The sequence below is a fragment of the Capra hircus genome, chromosome 9 (assembly GCF_001704415.2).
Source record: "Capra hircus breed San Clemente chromosome 9, ASM170441v1, whole genome shotgun sequence".
Classification (NCBI taxonomy): Eukaryota; Metazoa; Chordata; class Mammalia; order Artiodactyla; family Bovidae; genus Capra; species Capra hircus.
The window spans coordinates 83,182,700-83,202,699 of NC_030816.1; the positions used below are offsets into that span (position 1 = coordinate 83,182,700).

General features: G+C 45.0%; 1 pseudogene; it reads right to left on the reverse strand.

Annotated features, from left to right (window-relative positions):
* LOC102171426 lies at positions 17,081–17,531 on the reverse strand (annotated as a pseudogene).

Sequence of the window (20,000 nt, forward strand, 5' to 3'; positions counted from 1 at the left end):
GAGAATGGGGGGACCCCCGTGTCTCCTCTCCAGTGGGTGGTGTTTTCTGAGTGAGCAGGACCAGCAGAGTCCTCCTCAGTGACTAGACATCTACAGACAGTGCTGTCCCTGAGAGCACTTGAGTGCGTGAAAGCCCCACTCACCTCCTCTCCAGGCCGCATGGGACCCTCTGAGTCCCGGAAACCCACCCGGTCAGGGAGCTGTGTCTGAATCCTTACAGATATTCAGAGCCCAACCATTGATTCGGAACCCATGTGGCTGGATTTTTTTTTTTTTTGGTTGTTTTTTTTTAAGTGAAGTCATTTTGCACAAAAGTCCAGAACACCAAAAACATATCAATTGTTTGCTGGTTCTGAAACTGGGGTGACTGCATGGACAGGGCAGCCCTTCAGGTCCTGAGCCCCCTTTCTGTCCTTGGAAGGCCTTAATTTTTCCATGGTGTGCCCTCCAGTGACCCCGAGTCACTCCCCCACCTCTCCTCCCCACAGAGCAAGTGTGTGGGCCCCTGACCCCCAGAAACAGGTCTCCCCAGACAATATACGGACTAGGACATATATTGTACACACATATAGATACCTGTGTTTTATGTTGATATAGATATATACTGTAAATAGCATATATACTTGAGCACTATATATGTTAATATATATTTAAAAAAACAACAAATACCTGCTCCCGTGTAACCTACACTACCAATTGCCCTCTAACTGCCATTACCCACCTCTTTCATAGCTGCATAACCCCAATTGTGTATTAATCTTATACGAGCCAGCACCACTTCTCAAGATTCAAGTAAAGTATCATTGGTCTCTGAGAGAAATCAACATGAGCCACAAACACAAGCCTCATGCATAATTTCATGTTTTCTAGTAGGCACCCTGAAAAAAAGTAGTATAAGAGAAAAATCAATTTTTATAATCTGTCTTAATTAGCCCAATATACTTAAAATATTATCATTCAATATATAATCAGTTTAAAAAATTATAAATGAAAACTTATAAGGACACTAAAAGTGTGGGAGAAACCCAAGAGTTGAGGGCAGAAGAAATGAAAGAATGGAGTTGCGATTTACTGAGGCAGGACAACTAGAGGAAGGGGAGATTTGGGGCAAAGAAGAAATCAAGAACTCAGTTTTGATGCGTTGTTTGAGATGCCAATCAGACATTGCATGGTCAAGCTCAATTTGTGGATTTACAAGGTGGATTTATGAGTCTGGAGTTTGGTGGAGAGGTCCAAGTTGGAGGTCTAACTTGGGGAATCATTAGCGCATGAATGAATTTTAAAGCAATGAGATGGGATGAGCTCATCAAGAAAGAGAACAAATAGAGAAGAAAGGTTTGAGGACTGGCCTCAGGGTATTTGAACATTCGAAGTCCAAAAAAACTGGAAGAATCCCAAAAGGAGACTGAGGGGCAGTGTCAGTGTTATAGGAGGGGAACAGAGGAGCCAAGAAAAAAAAGTGTTTCAGAGCAAAAGGGCTGATCAACTACATCAGATGCTGCTGATGGGTCAGGAAAGGAAAGTCACCCACTGGGTCTGTCAGCACATCAGGAACTCTGCTAAGAGGAGCTCCCGTGGAGGAGAGGGCGCTAAAGCCCACTCATGCTCCACGTCAGGGAAATGGAACTCAGAACCACAGGGAGATATCACGTCACCCCTGTCAGACTGGCAGCTGTCAGAAAGTCAAGAAATGACAAATGTTGGTGAGGATGAGGATAAGAGGGAATCCTTGTGTACAGCTGGTGGGGAAGGGGTGGGGCCCCCATGGAGAGCAAAATGGGGATTTCTCAAAAAATTAGAAAGAGAGCTTCCATACGATCCAGCAATTACACGCCTGGGTATTTATCCAAAGAAAACAAGAACCTAACTCAAAAAGATGCATGTGCCCTCGTGTTCATTGCAGCATTATTTACAACAGCCAAGACATTGAAACAATATGTGTCCATAAATAGATGAATGGATTTGAAAACGTGGCATACATTTAAAATGTGGATTTTTAAATGTACCAATGTGAGAGTTGGACCATAAAGAAAGCTGCGTGCCGAAGAACTGATGCTTTTGAGGTGTGGTGTTGGAGAAGACTCTTGAGAGTCCCTTGGACTGCAAGGAGATCCAACCAGTCCATCCTAAAGGAAACCAGTCCTGAATATTCATTGGAAGGACAGATGCTGAGATGAAGCTCCAGTACTTTGGCCACTTGATGTGAAGAGCCAACTCACTGGAAAAGACCCTGATGCTGGGAAAGATTGAAGGCAGGAGAAGGCGACAGAGGATGAGATGGTTAGATAGCATCATCAACTCAAAGGACATGAATCTGAGCCAACTCCAAGAGATAGTGAAGGACAGGGGAGCCTGGCATGCTGCAGTCCATGGAGTCTCAAAGAGCCAGACACGACTTAGTGACTGAATAACAACAATACAATGGAATATTAGCCATAAAAAAAGAAGGAAATCTTTCCATCTGCAACAAAATGGATGGGCCTTGAGGGTGTTATGCTAAGGGAAATGTCAGACAGAGAAAGACAAATAGCAGATGATTTCACATATGTACAGAATCAAAAACGAAACAAACAGCAAATTCCCATTGGCTGTCTATTTTACATACTGTACTGTAAATTTCCATGTCACTCTCTCCATGCTGTATGACTCGGGGAACTTAAACAAGGGCTCTGTGACAATCTAGAAGGGTGGGATGGGGAGGAAGATGGGAGGGGAGTTTGGGAGGGACGGGACATGGGTGTACCTATGGCTGATTCTTGTTGATGTATGACAGAAAACCACAAAATACTGCAAAGCTATTATCCTTTAATTAAAAACAAAAAGGAAAAGCCCAAACTTGTAAATAAAAGATTGGAGGTTTTCAGAGGCAAGAGGTGAGGGGTGGGTAAAATGGGTGGAGAGAATCAAAGTGCACAAACTTCCAGTTATAAAACAAATGTCATGGGAGTGTACTGTCCAGCATGGTGACTATACTTAATAATACTCTGCTGTATATTTGAGACTTGCTAGTACATCTTAGGGCTTCCCTGGTGGCTGCCTAGATTGCAGGAGACCCGGGCTCAGTCCCTGAGTTGGGAAGATCCTCTGGAGAAGGAAACGGCAACCCACTCCAGTACTCTTGCCTGGAAAGTCCCATAGATGGAGGAGCCTGGGAAGCTGCAGTCCATGGGGTTGCAAAGAGTCAGACACGACTGAGCGACTTCACTTTAGTTCATCTTAACAGTTCTCATCACTATGGCTGATTCATGTTGTATACGGCAGAAACCAACACAACACTATAAAGCAATTATCTTTCAATTAAAAACAAATAAGTTACTTTTTAAAAGTTCTCATCACAAGAAAAGTATTTGTAACTATGTGTGGCGATGGATGTTAACTAGATTTATTGTGATCACTTATCAACACATAAAACTATCAAATCATGTTGTACTAACATGACTAACACAATGTTACATGTCGGTCACAGCTCAGCATTTTAAACCTGACTGGAGAAGATTCAAAAGAAAATTGAAGGAACAGAAGAAGAGTTAGTGAGTAGGGAAACCATTTGAAGCAGTTTTGCTGTAAAAAAGAGAAACAGGTATTTCAGTGTAGAAGTTTCGGGGTTGTTGTATGTGCTTCCTTGGGTGAGTATCGTTCAGTGGAGTGGAAATATGATTTTGAAGAAAGGGAAAGATGAAATTGACACAAGGGAAATTCTTAGGTAGACAGGATGGGAGGGGCAGCAGTCCACAGCTTGAGAAAGTGAGATGAAGATAGGAATACAGAAGCCCACCCGGGATCTCCTGTTATGTAAAGCTATACATGTACGATGCAATGGACGTGAGTTTGAGCAAGCTCTGGGAGTTGGTGATGGACAGGGAAGCCTGGCATGCTGTAGTCCATGGGGTTGCAAAGAGTTGGACACGGCTGAGCAACTGAACCGAACTAATACATTTTGATGTTTGTTGTTGTTGTCCAGTCGCTAATTGGGACCCCATGGACTGCAGCACACCAGGATTCCCCATCCTTCACTATTTCCGAGTTTCCTCAAACTCATGTCCATTGAGTCAATGATGCCAGCCAACCATTTCATCCTCTGTCATCCCCTTCTCCTCCCGCCTTCAATCTTTCCCTGCATCAGGGTCTTTTCCAATGAGTCCGTTCTTCACATCAGGTGGCCAGAGTATTGGAGCTTCAGCTTCAGCATTAATCCTTCCAATGAATATTCAGAGTTGATTTCCTTTAGGATTGACTAGTTTGATGTCTTTGATGTCCAAGGAACTCTCATGAGTCTTCTCCAGCACCACAATTCAAAGGCATCAACTGAGTCATGTTATTTGATTTTTCAGCTGTCTACAGGCAAAACAACATCCTAGTAGAAACATTTTACCAGGAGACCCTAAAGGGGTTTACCAAGTGACTTATATGATCAGTAAAGACATGGGCTTTGAAAGCCAATAGACCAACAGGCAAAGCAGAGATTCAGGACCTTCAGAACAATGAGACTCTCAGCTGCCCTGGAAGCCACAAATTGAAGCTCAGAATAAGAGGGTTTCCAATACTTTAAGAATGTAATAATTTAACTCTGCTATTTATTTGTCCTACACTGATGACTTTCTCAATAAAAATCAAGAGCTGGACCTCTCCCAGAAAGCACATTCATCCCATTCTGAGGTCATTCCCCTGGAGTAAGGAGCTCCTTTGGAAATGGATGTGGTTTTTGGCAGGAGACAGCAGGAAAGAGTCCCACATTCTACTCAGTAGACATCCCCTGACTCCTACTTAAGCTCAGCCGAGTTTCCAGGAGGTGGGAAATGGAAGTCAGTTTTAAGGACAGAGAAATGAAATGCCATAAGGGAAAGTTAAGGGCTCTGCACTCACGATCCCAATGTGGGGGTGGGATTTTCCCCACACCACCAAGTGATGCTCTGTGACACCAACTGGGTCCTACAAATCAGCTCCATTCTGACATTATCTATCTGCAGAGAGCATCAGGTTCTGCAGGTAAAGAGCTCAGACCCCAAGCACAAGTCCAGGTTGTTACCTGTGCTTCTGCTTGGCTACAAGTTGGAGGTTCAAACAATCCCCTCCAACTCAAAAACAAACACTGCAGCAGTTTCCCATGGCTCATAGAAAGTGAAACTCTAAGCACAGCCTCCTGGCTCCTTCCTACACTGTAGCCCCGCCCCCTCCCCAGCCATGGTGCCTCAGCCCCTCTGTCCTTTTTCTGTCCTTCACACACACCACGTGCCCTTCCCTTCATCTGACACACTTCTCCCTCCATCCTGCCTCATTTTCTCTGCTTGAGCCTCATTTCCACTCAGAACCTTTGTAACATCCCTGAGCGGGTTACATCCCCATCCTGTGTTCTCATTAAGCGGTGTGTGTCTCTTTGCTGCAGACACTGTTTTGAGTCCTGTTGGGCTGACATGATCAATACCCAAGAAGGCGTTATACTCCCACCACCAGGCATAGAAGAGGTAATTGGTCAGGATGGGCTGAATACATGATATAAAGATGAAACGCGCATCAGAGTAGTTCTCTGCTGTCTACAGAGTGCTTCTGCACAGAGTAACATGTCACCTTACAACTTCACTTTGAAGGCAATGTTAGCACCACCTTTCTGTAGATGACAAAGCTTACTTTTCTTAGATTTAGTTCTGTTTTACTCTCCTGTGATTTTGTAAAATGCTATTTCATTATTCCTGCTCTAATCTTTACTATTTCTGTTCTTGTCTTTTTTGATTTTGCTCAGTTGCTCTTTTCCTTCTTAAACTGGAACTCAGCTCACTGATTTAATAAACTTTTTTGTATACATTTAAAGCCAGAAGTTGCACTCAATATATTTCCTTAGCTATAATACATTCCACAGTTTTGGGTAGTGTTTTTGGTGTTAGTTCAAAATATTTAAATTCCCCCATTAAGATATTTTCTTTGCTCTAGGAATCATTTAGAAATCATATTTGATTTGACTTTTAAAATGCTTATATCACAAAAACTTTAGGGGATATCTTTTTAGCTGTTTCTCTAAAAAAATTGCTGTAGTCTGGTCAGACTTTTTATTATTGATTCTTTGGTTTTGTTGTGATTTCCCTTATGGTCAAGTATGTAACCAATTATTGTAAATGTCACATGAGTTGCTTGAAGCCCCAATGTTACATAGGGTGGCCCACTTGGATGGGGGACTCTAGGACTTAGTGTACCTGATATCTCTCTTGAGAAACAGGTTTATAAAAGTTTTTGCTTTTTGCTTCCTTTCTTTTTTAAGTTTATTTTATTGAAGTATAGTTGATTTACAATGTTGTGTTAATTTCTACTTTTTCTACAGCAAAGTGATTCAGTTATACATATCTATGTATATGTTCTTTTTCATTTTCTTTTCCATTATGGCTTCAGTTGCAGGATACTAGACATAGTTCCCCATGTTGTACAGTTGGACCTTGTTGTTTATCGACTCTGTACATAATAGCTTGCAGCTCCTAACCCCAGCCTCCCAATCTTTCCCTCCCCCCACCTTGGCAACCACCAGTTGGTTCTCTGTGTCTGTGAGTCTCTTTCTGTTTCATAGGTAAGCTCATCTGTGCCATATTTTAGATCCCACATATACGTGATATGGTCTTTGTCTTTCTCTTTTCAACTTACTTAGTGTGAAAATCTATAGCTCCATCCACGTTGCTTGTGCTTCCTTTCTAATCACTGTAATAGAATGGAATGTGTTTCTGCTGATATTAGTACATTTTTTGAGTCATTTGTGCCATCCACCGTGTTAATCTCCTGCTTTACGGACATAATCTCAGTTAACTCTTACCACATCCTGAGAGGGTATCTTTTATTAATGCAGCCATTTTACAGACAAGCATACATGGCGCTCAGAGGTTAATCAAACTTCCTAAGGCAACTCCACAGTAGAGTTGGTTCTCATCTCGGTTTACATGACTCCCACAGCTGCACATTTAAGGACAACATGCTGGACCAAGGGAGTGAGCTGCCACGTCTTGCTGGGGAATTAGGTAATCCCCGCCCCTCCAACTAAATGAATCTGAGCCCTTCTAGGCCATGGACAACTCAGAGAAAAGACACATGTGATTCCAGCAGGGTCTGTTTTCCTCTGCTTGGTTTACAACAGCAAACTATCTTCTCCTAATCCTGTTCAGTTCAGTTCAGTCACTCAGTTGTGTCCGACTCTGCGACCCCATGAATCGCAGCATGCCAGGCTCCCTGTCCATGACCAACTCCCAGAGTTCACTCAGACTCACGGCCATCGAGTCAGTGATGCCATCCAGCCATCTCATCCTCTGTCAGCCCCTTCTCCTCCTGTCCCCAATCTCTCCCAGCATCAGAGTCTTTTCCAATGAGTCAACTCTTCACATGAGGTGGCCAAACTACTGGAGTTTCAGCTTTAGCATCATTCCTTCCAAAGAAATCCCAGGGTTGATCTCCTTCAGAATGGACTGGTTGGATCCCCTTGCAGTCCAAGGGACTCTCAAGAGTCTTCTCCAACACCACAGTTCAAAAACATCAATTCTTCGGTGCTCAGCCTTCTTCACAGTCCAACTCTCACATCCATACATGACCACTGGAAAAACCATAGCCTTGACTAGACGGACCTTTGTTGGCAAAGTAATATCTCTCCTTTTCAATATGCTATCTAGGTTGGTCATAACTTTCCTTTCAAGGAGTAAGCATCTTTTAATTTCATGGCTGCAGTCACCATCTGCAGTGATTTTGGAGCCCCCAAAAATAAAGTCTGACACTGTTTCCACTGTTTCACCATCTATTTCCCATGAAGTGATGAAACCAGATGCCATGATCTTCGTTTTCTGAATGTTGAACTTTAAGCCAACTTGTTCACTCTCCTCTTTCACGTTCATCAAGAGGCTTTTTAGTTCCTCTTCACCTTCTGCCATAAGGGTGGTGTCATCTGCATATCTCAGGTTATTGATATTTCTCCCGGCAATCTTGATTCCAGCTTGTGCTTCTTCCAGTCCAGCGTTCCTCATGATGTGCTCTGCATAGAAGTTAATAAGCAGGGTGACGATATACAGCATTGATGAACTCCTTTTCCTATTTGGAACCAGTCTGTTGTTCCATGTCCAGTTCTCACTGTTGCTTCCTGACCTGCATACAGATTTCTCAAGAGGCAGGTCGGATGGTCTGGTATTCCCATCTCTCTCAGAATTTTCCACAGTTTATTGTGATCCACACAGTCAAAGGCTTTGGCATAGTCAATAAAGCAGAAGGAGATGTTTTTCTGGAACTCTCTTGCTTTTTCCATGATCCAGCGGATGTTGGCCATTTGATCTCTGGTTCCTCTGCCTTTTCTAAAACCAGCTTCAACATCAGGAAGTTCATGGTTCATGTATTGCTGAAGCCTGGCTTGGAGAATTTTGAGCATTACTTAAATTCAGACTTAAATTGAAGAAAGTAGGGAAAACCGCTAGACCATTCAGATATGACATAAATCAAATCTCTTATGATTATACAGTGGAAGTGAGAAATAGATTTAAGGGCCTAGATCTGATAGATAGAGTGCCTGATGAACTATGGAATGAAGTTCGTGACATTGTACAGGAAACAGGGATCAAGACCATCGCCATGGAAAAGAAATGCAAAAAAGCAAAATGGCTGTCTGGGGAGGCCTTACAAATAGCTGTCAATAGAAGAGAAGCAAAAAGCAAAGGAGAAAAGGAAAGATATAAGCATCTGAATGCAGAGTTCCAAAGAATACCAAGAAGAGATAAGAAAGCCTTCTTCAGCAATCAATGCAAAGAAATGAGGAAAAGAACAGAATAGGAAAGACTAGAGATCTCTTCAAGAAAATTAGAGATACCAAAGGATCATTTCATGCAAAGATGGGCTCGATAAAGGACAGAAATAGTATGGACCTAACAGAAGCAGAAGATATTAAGAAGAGGTGGCAAGAATACACAGAAGAACTGTACAAAAAAGATCTTCACAACCCAGATAATCACGATGGTGTGATCACTCACCTAGAGCCAGACATCCTAGAATGTGAAGTCAAGTGGGCCTTAGAAAGCCTCACTACAAACAAAGCTAGTGGAGGTGATGGAATTTCAGTTGAGCTGTTTCAAATCCTGAAAGATGATGCTGTGAAAGTGATGCACTCAATATGCCAGCAAATTTGGAAAACTCAGCAGTGGCCACAGGACTGGAAAAGGTCAGTTTTCATTCCAATCCCAAAGAAAGGCAATGCCAAAGAATGTTCAAACTACCTAATCCTGTTAGTTGGGGTTAAATCAAGTTTCAATTACATATTAAAATCAGAAGCGGTGTGGGTGCTAGGATGAGAGAAGCGGGGCAGGAGCCCTTTAGAGCTCCAGTCTGATGGTCCCTCACTGCACCCAGCGACTCCCTTCACCTTCCAAGCAAGGGGGCTCTGCCCTACATGGGCCACGAGAGCAGGAACCAGCATCTTCTCTGTTTTAAAATGTATCCAAGCCAGGGTGGCCTATAGTGAGATATAGATATAACAACGCTATAAGACAGAAACAGGAAGCATACGAAAAGAGAAAAATCAGTATGCCAAGACCTTGGCTCCACCATTTATCAACTGTGTGTCCTTGAGCAAGTCTTAACCTCTCTGGGCCTTCAAGTTCCTCACATGTAAGATGGAGATAGCAATGGTATCCACTTCACAGGATGTTATGGTGATTAAGTGAGTAAATATACACAGAACACTGAAGGCAGCATCTGGCTCATCACAATGGCTCTATAAATGTTAGCTACTATTATGTTGGTTTCCCAACAGAAGAGACACTAGAGCAATGAATAAATTTATATCTAAACTATGCATTTTGGAAGCTCTTTCCCAAGGGAAAAACTGCCAGGCATCAAGACGGAAACTTGAATAATACTTGTGTTTTCAGTGAAGTTTCTGATGGGCCAAACGAGATGCTGAAAGTTTGGGTTCTGAAGCTGATACTTTTCCTGTATTTGAATAATTCTTGACATAAACTTGGAATCCTATGTGAGCATACAAAACTATTTTTAGTCATTAATTCACAGAGACTTAATGTGGTCATGTGGAAGTTAACGCCATTTTTTTTTCCAAATAATTTTCCTGCCACAATTTAAGCTAGAAACTGGCCAGTTGGAGGGCACTCATACTTTCCTCATAGCTCAGTTGGTAAAGAATCCGCCTGCAATTCAGGAGACCCAGCTTCAATTCCTGGGTCGGGAAGATCCACGGGAGAAGGGATAGGCTAACCACTCCAGTATTCTTGGGTTTCCCTTGCGGCTCAGCTGGTAAAGCTAACCCTAGCCTCCAATGTGGGAGACCTGGGTTCGATCCCTGGGTTGGGAAGATCCCCTGGAGAAGGGAAAGCCTGCAGTATTCTGGCCTGGAGAATTCCATGGACTATGGGTTGCAAACAGCTGGACACAATTGAGTGACTTTCACTTTCAGGTAGTTAGTGGTTAATCAACGAGATTTAATTTGGCACCTTCCCTAGAGCAGACCCACCCAACTTTGGAGATAACTGGAATGCAATCTTCTATACATTTTTAATCTTTCTGACTCTGTTTTTCTCCTTCTATATAAATGAAGGGCCACTGCCATGGTGAAATGATATTACACAGGAAAATCCCATGGACAGAAGAGCCTGGTGGGCTATAGTCCATGGGATCGCGAAGAGTCAGGCATGACTTAGTGACTAAAGAACAACAATTAAGATTCCTCCCAGCACAGTGCCTGGCTCTAAGCAGGCACTTGAGAGCTAGGTTTCCATCTCTTCCCTTTCTTCACAGGTCGTGACCTCTGCTTTGAGGGGCTCACCACCCTCAACCCTGTGGTCAGGGCGAAAGCTTAGGGGGCTGCAGGGCTTGACTGAGCTCAGACCCCCACTGAGGCCTGGGTAGAGTGACAGCCTGTCAAGTGGGTTTGTGGGACCCGGGAGTGCCTAAATCGATGGTGGATCCAACAAGGGGGAGGTGGTCTGAGCCCCTCTCAGGAGGGTTTGCCTGGTGGTGGGCGGGAGGCGGGCAGGGAGAGGGGTCTGAGGCAGCAGAGGCTCCTCAGGGAAGTTCTGAAATGTTGTCTAGAGACAAAATCGCCCCTCCCGCGGCTTCCTTACTGTTGTTTCTAATTAGTTCCATGAATCTGTCAGGGTCGCTGAGGTTACTTTGAAAGGAAGCATGGAGAAGTGGGTGGCTTTCCTCTCCCATTGTCGGGTGACTAATAAAGCCGTCTTGTTTTGTTTTCTGGCCTGAGACTCTGTGAACATTTTAAGAAAGAACAGAGACCTTTTCAGAGAATGCAAAGCCTCTGTTCTGGAACTCCCCCCGGAGGAAGGCACCTCCAAAGCTCTCTACCCAGCCCCGCCAAGGGAGAAAACAAGAACACTGCTGGACTCAAACGTCCACGTTCGATGGAAGCGCCGACGTGCTGACGTCATTCGTGCGTTTTAAAGCCTGACGTGAAAACTCCGAAAATGGAGCTAACAGCCGACATATTCACTTTGGTCATTGGACGAAAACAGAAAAGGAGCATCTTCTGTTGAAATGAAGCCCTATGAGCCCCAGGTGCCTCACCGGATGGAAGATCCCTCAGCCGGAGCTGTGGTGACTCAAGAAACCAAGGAAACCACCAAAGTTGGGAGGAAAATTCAACAAACCTGAAGGTGAAGAGCAGCCCCACGAAAGAGCTTCATGGTATCAGTATATTAACTGAGACCCTCTAATAAGCAAACACTAAAATGTGAAGTCCTAAAATGATAAATCCGTAAATGCTAATGCTGCTGTCTACCTTAAATGTTTCAGGTAAAATTTCTTTTGAAAATAAAAGTAAGAATATCTGAAAACAACAACAACAACTAGCAGCCCCAATACCTCAGCGCCCGCCTGGGAGGACCTCTCAAAAGCTGAGCAGCACTGAGGCAGCATTGCCCGAATCCCCAGAATTTTCCTTAACCTCCTGGTAGGGGTACAGAACGTAATTTGTGAGTCTAGAAAGATATACACACTCATGCCCCAGTGAGAATTTCATCTAATCATTCATAGATAGAGGAATCAGTTGTCCAGTCGCTCAGGTGTGTCCAGCTCTTTGTGACCCCATGGACTGCAGCATGTCAGGCTTCCCTGTCCTTAACCTCGTGATTGTCAAAGACAGACTTCAAATTAAATGAATCCACTGCTGTAAAAACCACTGTCTTCTGGCTGAAAAATTGCTTTCTTCATTGTCAATTTCTAGTTCATCATTACTTTTTCTCTACTTGGTCATTTGGAATCACTGGATTTAGAGGTTTGATTTTGACCAAACAACGTCTTTAAAAAGTATGGCCTTAATTGTTCCCTTACTTTCAAAAATGCCATCACACACTGAGGGTGTCATTCATTCACCAAATATGTGTGCATGCATCTATCACATTTTGCAGGAGACTGTATTAAGAAGAGTCATGTAAACAAATCACAAGCACCTGAAAAGTTCAGTAAGAAGGCCAAACAATGAACACAGGATGAACAATCAGAAATCTATGTTTAATTCGTAAATAACACTCAGAAAGACATAGCCTGAGTTCAGCACAGAGAACCTGCAAGGTTGTCCGGAGTGGGCCAGGAGTCTTGTGAGAGAGATCAATCTGGATTTGGACCTTTAAAAATAAGGAAAAGTTGGAAAATCTTAGAGGCTAAGAGAAGACATTTCAGAACAGAAAAATTATGTGAATAAAAGCTTGAAATCTGAAAAATATTGAAAAAGTTTCTTAATGGAAAGTTCCGTAGCCTGATACCAGAACCAACCAGCGATGGAATTAATGGGAAGAACATACCCTTACCTCATCTCCTCTGCTGCTTCGCTGCTGCCCTGGGTCCTGGCATACAGGGTCAGTGATGTAATTTGCCAAAGTCAATGCAAAATGAAAACGCACAGCCCGACGGGGTGGGGAAGCGAAACTCCCCTTCCCTTGGGCCCATCACACCAACACACAAGGAATGAATGACCCCAAGGAACTGCAACCTCTGCACAGGATGTGCTGGGCCCCTAGACCAGGAGCAGGTGAGAGGCCCCTGCCAAAGCCAGATAACAGCCAGCCTAAGACAGGACAACCACCATCTTGCTCTGCCCCAGATGCCGTGGGGCCTGCACTTGACTCTGACCCTCCTGGGCCCACAGGCAGGCCCTGACAGGAGTGGAAATGGAGCCTGGGCCTCCCCACCAATGCCCCTGGGCAGAAGGCAGCAGGGGTCCTAGCAGGCGTGTGGGGAAGGCGGAAGTGGAAGATCAAGGGAAGGGGGAAGACCAAGTCCTCAGGGAGCTGGGTAACTGAAAGACGTTGCAGTGCAGTCAGCAAATGTGAAGGGTCAAGCTATTCTGTGAATAACATATATTCTGGTTCTGCTTAGTCCCCTGCACCCCGGAGACCCCCCCAAGACAGTGACTCTCCCAGCCTGGCTGACCCCATCCTGTCACTCTTTGGAAAAACTGTCTACCATTAAGAGATGATGGACAGAATCAAACCAATTCATCAAGTGATTCAATGTGCAAAATCCAAAATAATAACTTTGAACCTCAGCTCTCCCTGTTATAGCTTATGTAACTATTTTTTGTCCCCTCTTTTTATTTAGTCTACTAGGACAAAAGACCAACTATCATATTTGCCACAGAAAGTCCTTAAGATGAATGAGCATCAATCTTTTTGAGCTACTGCTGTCATATCCTTCCATTATCGACGCATCGCTTACTTTTTAGATCATTTCACATCTTCCAAGAGAAATTTTGTTAATTCTTACCACACTTAAGAAAAATCTGGGTGATTCCAGCTAAAGATTTGTCAATTTTGTTTATCTCTTCAAAGAACCAGCTCTTGATTTCATTTTGTCTTCTTAGTTCTCTGTTTCATTTATTTCCGGTGTAACCTTTGTTGTTGCCTTCCGGCGACTAACTTTGGGCTTTGTTCTTCCTTTTCTAGTCTCTTGAGGTATAACGTTAGGTTGCTATCGGAGATTTTTCTTTTTTCCTGAGGAATTTCCTCTTTCTTTTATTTTTTAAATTTACTTTATTGAAGTATAGTTGATTTACAATGTTGTGCTAATCTCTGCTGTACTGCAAAGTGATCCAGTTATACATATATATACCTTCTCTTTTATAATCTTTTACTTTGTGGTTTATCACAGGATATTGAATCGAGTTCCCTGTGGTATACAGTAGGACCTTGTTGTTTATCCATCCTGTATATAATAGTTTGCATCTGCTAACCCCCAAACTCCCAATCCAACCCTCCTCCTTCCCCATCCCCTTGGCAACCACAAGTCTGATTAACTTCCCTCTTAGAACTGCTTTTGCTGTATTCCACAATAGGATTCTAGAAGTTGACTCTTCATTTCAGTTCTCCAAAGAGAATCAAAGGCCTGATAGCTTCCTGAAAGTTGGGACAGAGCTTAAACACAGAGAAGTCCTGACTCACAGGTCTGGGGTCAGCTGACATAGTTCCAGGAGGAGCAGCTGGAAACACACCCGAAGTCCCCCAGAAGCTGGTCCCTTGTGAAAGGCTCTGATGGGTGAGGGTCCCTGGGGGACGTCACAGAAGGCCATTCACCCATGAAAACTACAACTCGAGACTCCACTGCAGAAATAAGACCTACCGTGGCATGCTGATTTTGCCCTCGTGTTGCGAAGGCCTGACCTTGCCTGTGTGTGCTCAGTCACTTCAGTCGTGTCTCTTTGTGACCCTATGGACTGTAGCCCTTCTCTGTCCATGGAATTCTCCAGGCAAGAATCCTGGAGTGGACTGCTATGCCCTTCTCCAGGGGATCTTCCCAACCCAGGGATGGAACCCAGGTATCCTGCATCTCCTGCATTGCAGGTGGATTCTTTACCGCTGAGCCACCGGGAAAGTCCCGACTGATCTTAAAAATACATAAAATAGACATATTGGCCATCAGATGCATTATACTCCTAAACGAACCAGATATTTTTCAGTCAATTTTCTGATTAATCAGGCTGTTTGTCCTTCAGTCTTACACAAAGTTTTTCTAAAGGCAATTTGAAATCAAGCAGCATTTTCTGTGATGTTTTCCCCCTACTTTTTATTTTTAACATTTTCAAGCTTGGAATAAGATGACAGAATGCCGCAATGACTATCCCTACCCCCTCACCTACGTGCACCAGCTATTACACTTTGTCACGCTGGCTTGGTTCAGCAGTAGTTCACCTTGGAGTCACACGGGATGAGCCTTGAGAAGGGTGAGAAGAGCCTCGCGCAGGCCAAGACGCCCTGGCTGCATGCCAACAGGTGGTTTCTCAGTCGTCAGGCATGTTGAGACCCTCTCGGCCTCTCTTGGCTAAGGCTTGACTGCTCTTTCTAGATTAAGAAACAAGAGAGATTAACTGAGGAAAAGTGTGCATTGCACTTACACAAATGCACTTAAGGGAATGTCGATAAACTCAGTAAATACAGGGACTTCCCTGGCGGTCCAATGGTTAAGAATCTGCCTTCCAATGCAGGAAATGTGGGTTCAGTCCTTGGGCAGGGAACTAAGATCTCACATGCCAAGGGGCAACCAAGCCCACGTGCCACAACTAGAGAAAGCCAGCGTAAGCACCGCAGTGAAGACCCAGCACAGCCAAAAAGAAAACATTCAATAAATAGAAAAAGAAAGAAAGTGAAATCGCTCAGTTGTGTTCGACTCTTGGTGACCCCATGGACTGTAGCCTACCAGGCTCCTCCATCCATGGGATTCTCCAGGCAAGAATACTGGAGTGGGTTGCCATTTCCTTCTCCAGGGGCTCTTCCCGACCCAGGGATCGAATCCTGGTCTCCCACATTGCAGGCAGACGCTTTACCCTCTGAGCCACCAGGGAAGCCCAATAAATAGAAAGTGTATTTTTATTTACTGGAAATCAAATTTCAAGCAAAACACGTCTTACATTTGCATATATCAGACATCCACTCACCAAATGTATATGAAGCTCCTAGCCATGCCCAGCACTTTTCTGGACTTGAGACGTGGCCGCACAGGAAAGCTCAGACCTCATGACCTTCACTATGGAGGGACGGGGACCAATGACGATGTAGGACAGAAATGCCACACCGGGATGCGTGATCTGGAGGAAATGAAACGGGGCAATACTTAGGGCAAAGTTAGTGACTCCAGCTCATCCCTCAGAACCATGGGCCCAGCGAATGGAAAGAGCCAGAAAAACATGTTCCAGATACAAACAGGAGGAATGGAGTAGGGGGAGGAGGAGGAGGTGAGCCCAGAAACCATCAGGCCCTGATGCATAAGGTCTCACTGGCCTGGAAAATAACTTGAATTACATTCTAAATTCAGAGGAAAATCAGTAGGTTTTTATGCAGAGAAAGGGCATGATCTGAAAGAAATTGCAAAGATTCCTCTGGCCATTGTGCAAAAACAGTGGTCGTAGGGTCTGTATTAGCTGCTACAGGATGCTGTAACAAAGTACCACAAACTGGAGGGAGGTGGGGAGGGTTAAAACAGAAATCTATTGTCTCACAGTGCTGGAGGTCAGAAGTGCAAATCAAGGTGTTGCGAGGTCTTGTTCCCTCCAAAGTCTCTAGAGGAGGAGGCTTCCTTGCCTCTTCCAGCTCCTGGTGGCCCCAGGGGTTCCAGAGACAGACTGGGACCTAGGCCCCTTTGCTGCAGTGCTGCAACGCTTGCACCTGGACACACCTCTCCTTGAAATACAGAATACAAAGAAACCATAAGGGACTAAAAAGAACTGTGTGCATGGCCAGTCGGGGCAAATTCTGGACCAAAAGATGCCCAAAAAATCCAGCTGCTCTTTCTGAGGAGCTGGGAGCAAAAACTGGGTGTTGGGAGCAAAAGCAGGGTACACATGCCCCCCTGCACTCAACACCACAAAGGGGTGGGCAGACCACCCAGGCCACTCCTCCAGCCCAACCCTAAACACACCCCTGCCCTCACCCTGTATAAGGGACGATATAAAGGAACACGATTGCCCTCCCCACCCCATGGGAGGGAGCAAGTAAACGTGTTACTTGTTTTTGCTTCCTCTTGTAGCCAGCACAGGAGCCCCAATAGAGCCTTGCCTCAATTTTTATTCATTTTTTTAACATCTAGACAATTTATTAACACAAAACAATAACTTGAGGAATCCAGTTCACAGATAGTGACCACGGTGACCCCACTTCCCGCGGGTGCTGTCAGAGGGGTTGGGCGTGACATCCTCAATCCACCCAATTTCCATCCCTGAGCGGGCGAGGGCTCCAAGCGCTGACTGGGCCCCTGGTTCAGGAGTCTTGGTGGTATTTCCTCCTGCGTCCTGGAGTTTGATGTGGAGGGCAGTGATGCCCAGCTCCTTGCATTGCTGGGCTACATCCTGGGCAGCCAACATGGCAGCAGATGGCAAGGACTCATCTCAATCAGCCCTTCATCCCACCAGTTATACAACAGATGGTTTCCTTGCCAGCAAGATCAGTGACATGGACAAAAGTGTCACTGAAGTGTGCAAAGGTGCAGCACACACCAAATACATTTTCTCCTTCAGCCACCTGAAGGCCAAGGCTGATGACCTTCTCTTCCTTCTTTTCTTTCCCCTTGAGAGCTGTCATTTCTGCATGTCTTCTCCACGCTCCACCCCCAGAAAGAGAGCTTGCTTGAATTTCTTGTCTGGCCTCTTGTTGTTGTTTAGTCACTAAGTCATGTCTGACTCTTTGAGACCCTGTGGATGGTAGCCCACCAGACTCCTCTGTCCATAAGGATTTCCTAGGCAAGAATACTGGAGTGGGTTGCCATTTTCTTCTCCAGGGGATCTCTCTGGACCAGGGATTGAACCTAGGTCTCCTGCACGGGCAGGTGGGTTCTTTACCACTGAGCCACCACCTCTAGTCAATTTTTACTGACTGGGGAAGGCCAAGAACTCAGTCGGTATCAGGCCTGGGTTCATGGCAGCAGCGTCACAGTCTCTGCCTCCATCCTCACGTGGCCATCTTCCCTGTGTGTGTGTGTCTCCTTGTCTCTTCTGCTCACAAGCTCGCCAGCCAGATAGGATTAGAGCTAATGCTAGTGATTTCATTTTCACTTGATTGCAACTGCAGAGATCCTATTTCAACATAAGGGCGGATTTCCAGTTCCCAGGCGTTGGGACTTCAATTATCTTTTAGGGGGACACAGTGGGCAGGGGCACGGGAAAAAGTGAGGGGCTCTGTGTGGCTCCTGCCATGTCCAGATTGGAGACAGGCAGCTGCAGTGCTTGGACAAGGAATGGGGGATACGAGGGGAGATTTTGTAAATCTACCCACAAGACTTAGGGAGAGTGAGAGCAAGAGGGCCATCGGAAGTGCCTTCTAGAATTTCAGATGACAAAAGTAGGAAGATGGTGCGGCCATTTACGAGATGGGAAAGTTAAGAGAAGGATCGAGTTTGGAGAACAAATCTGTAGCTGTCTTTGGAGCATGTTCAACTTGAGATGCCTTTGAGATGCGCCTGCGGAGCTATCAAGGAAACTCTTGAGTCTGCATGTCTGGGTCTCGGGGGAGAAGTCAGGACTAGACGTGTGGATTTGGAAATTAGTGGCATGGGGATCTTCATTTTAATTTCTTCTTTTTCATGTTTATTTATTTATTTTTGGCTGCACTGGTTCTTTGTTGCTGGGCATAGGTTTCTCCAGTTGCAGCGCTGTGACGCTCGGGGTTTCTCATTCCAGTGGCTTCTCTTGCTGTGGAGCACAAGCTCTAGGGTCAGTAACTGCGGTTCACAGGCTCTAGAGTGCCGGCTCAGTAGTTGTGGCACAGAGCTTAGTTGCCCGAGCAGGGATGGAACCTGTGTCCTCTAAACTGGCAGGCAGATTCTTAACTGCTGAACCATCAGGGAAGTCCTTAATTTGAATTTCATCATGAGTAGGTCAGTTGAAACTTTGAATGAGAAAGTGATTTTTAAAAAATGATAAAGGCTAGTTTAATCACCAATATGTTGCCAGAGAGTAATTACTTGATGTGAAGAAAAGTGAAAGTGTTAGTTGCTCAGTCGTGCCTGACTCTTTGTGACCCCAGTGACTGTAGCCCACCAGGCTCCTCTGTCCATGGGATTCTCTAGGCAAGAATACTGCAGTGAGTAGCCATTCTCTTCTCCAAGGGATCTTCCCAACCCAAGGATCGAATTCAGGTCTCCTGCATTGCAGGCGGATTCTTTACCCAATGAGCCACCAGGGAAGCCCAGTTACTTGAAGCTCATAGCTAAACAGAACGTTGTGGAGTCACTGGCCGATGGTTTCGTTTACTCAGATATTAGGAAGTGAGGGGACCGTGCGTGGCTGGCTTTGTTACTCTGCGACTTGTGAGCCCTGGAATTTGGTTATTAATCAAGCAGAAGTGAATCCTGTGTGACATGACAAAAATGTTTCCATATTTTGAACAACTGTTCTTAAATCCAAAATAATCTCATAAGAAAGAGCTCCATTTGTTGATGTTTGACTGCTGACAGCTTCTAAGCCTCATCCTTCTGGCCAACCCCTCCACCACATGGAGCAAAAAAGCCTGAGTGCGCCCTCTTTCGGCCCAGAGGGACAGTCCAACCATGGAAGCTTTTCCCATGCCTGGACCCTCAACTCAGCCCCGCCCCAAGAAGCCCCAGGCCAGTCTCTTCCTTGCTCTCTCAAGACTTGTCTGGACCAGCTTGAGAAGCCTATTCTGCTCTTTCCAAACGCCTGATTATGTGGGCAATAACCTTTCCACACACCCTCCTGCTGTGAGTGTGGCATCAGCAGTCTTAGCATCCAAACCTAGGGCCAGGTGGGATTCCATCTCACTTGTTCAAAGCAGTTAAAACAAAACCCAGGAATCAGCAGTAAAGTAGTGTTTAGGGAAGAAAAGGACTGTTTACCACTCCAACAGAAAAGACAGGAAGAAGCTGGGAAGGCTGATGAAACAGTGTCTGATAAAACAGCTGGATCCACAGGAGAGGAACCTGCAAGCCCGGGGCCACTCGGTGAGGCCCCAGCACCCCTGGCAGAGGGAGCATAGAGCCTCACCAGCAAAGAGTAAGAGCAGGCTGATAGTTGAGCCATGTTCCAATACAAATCA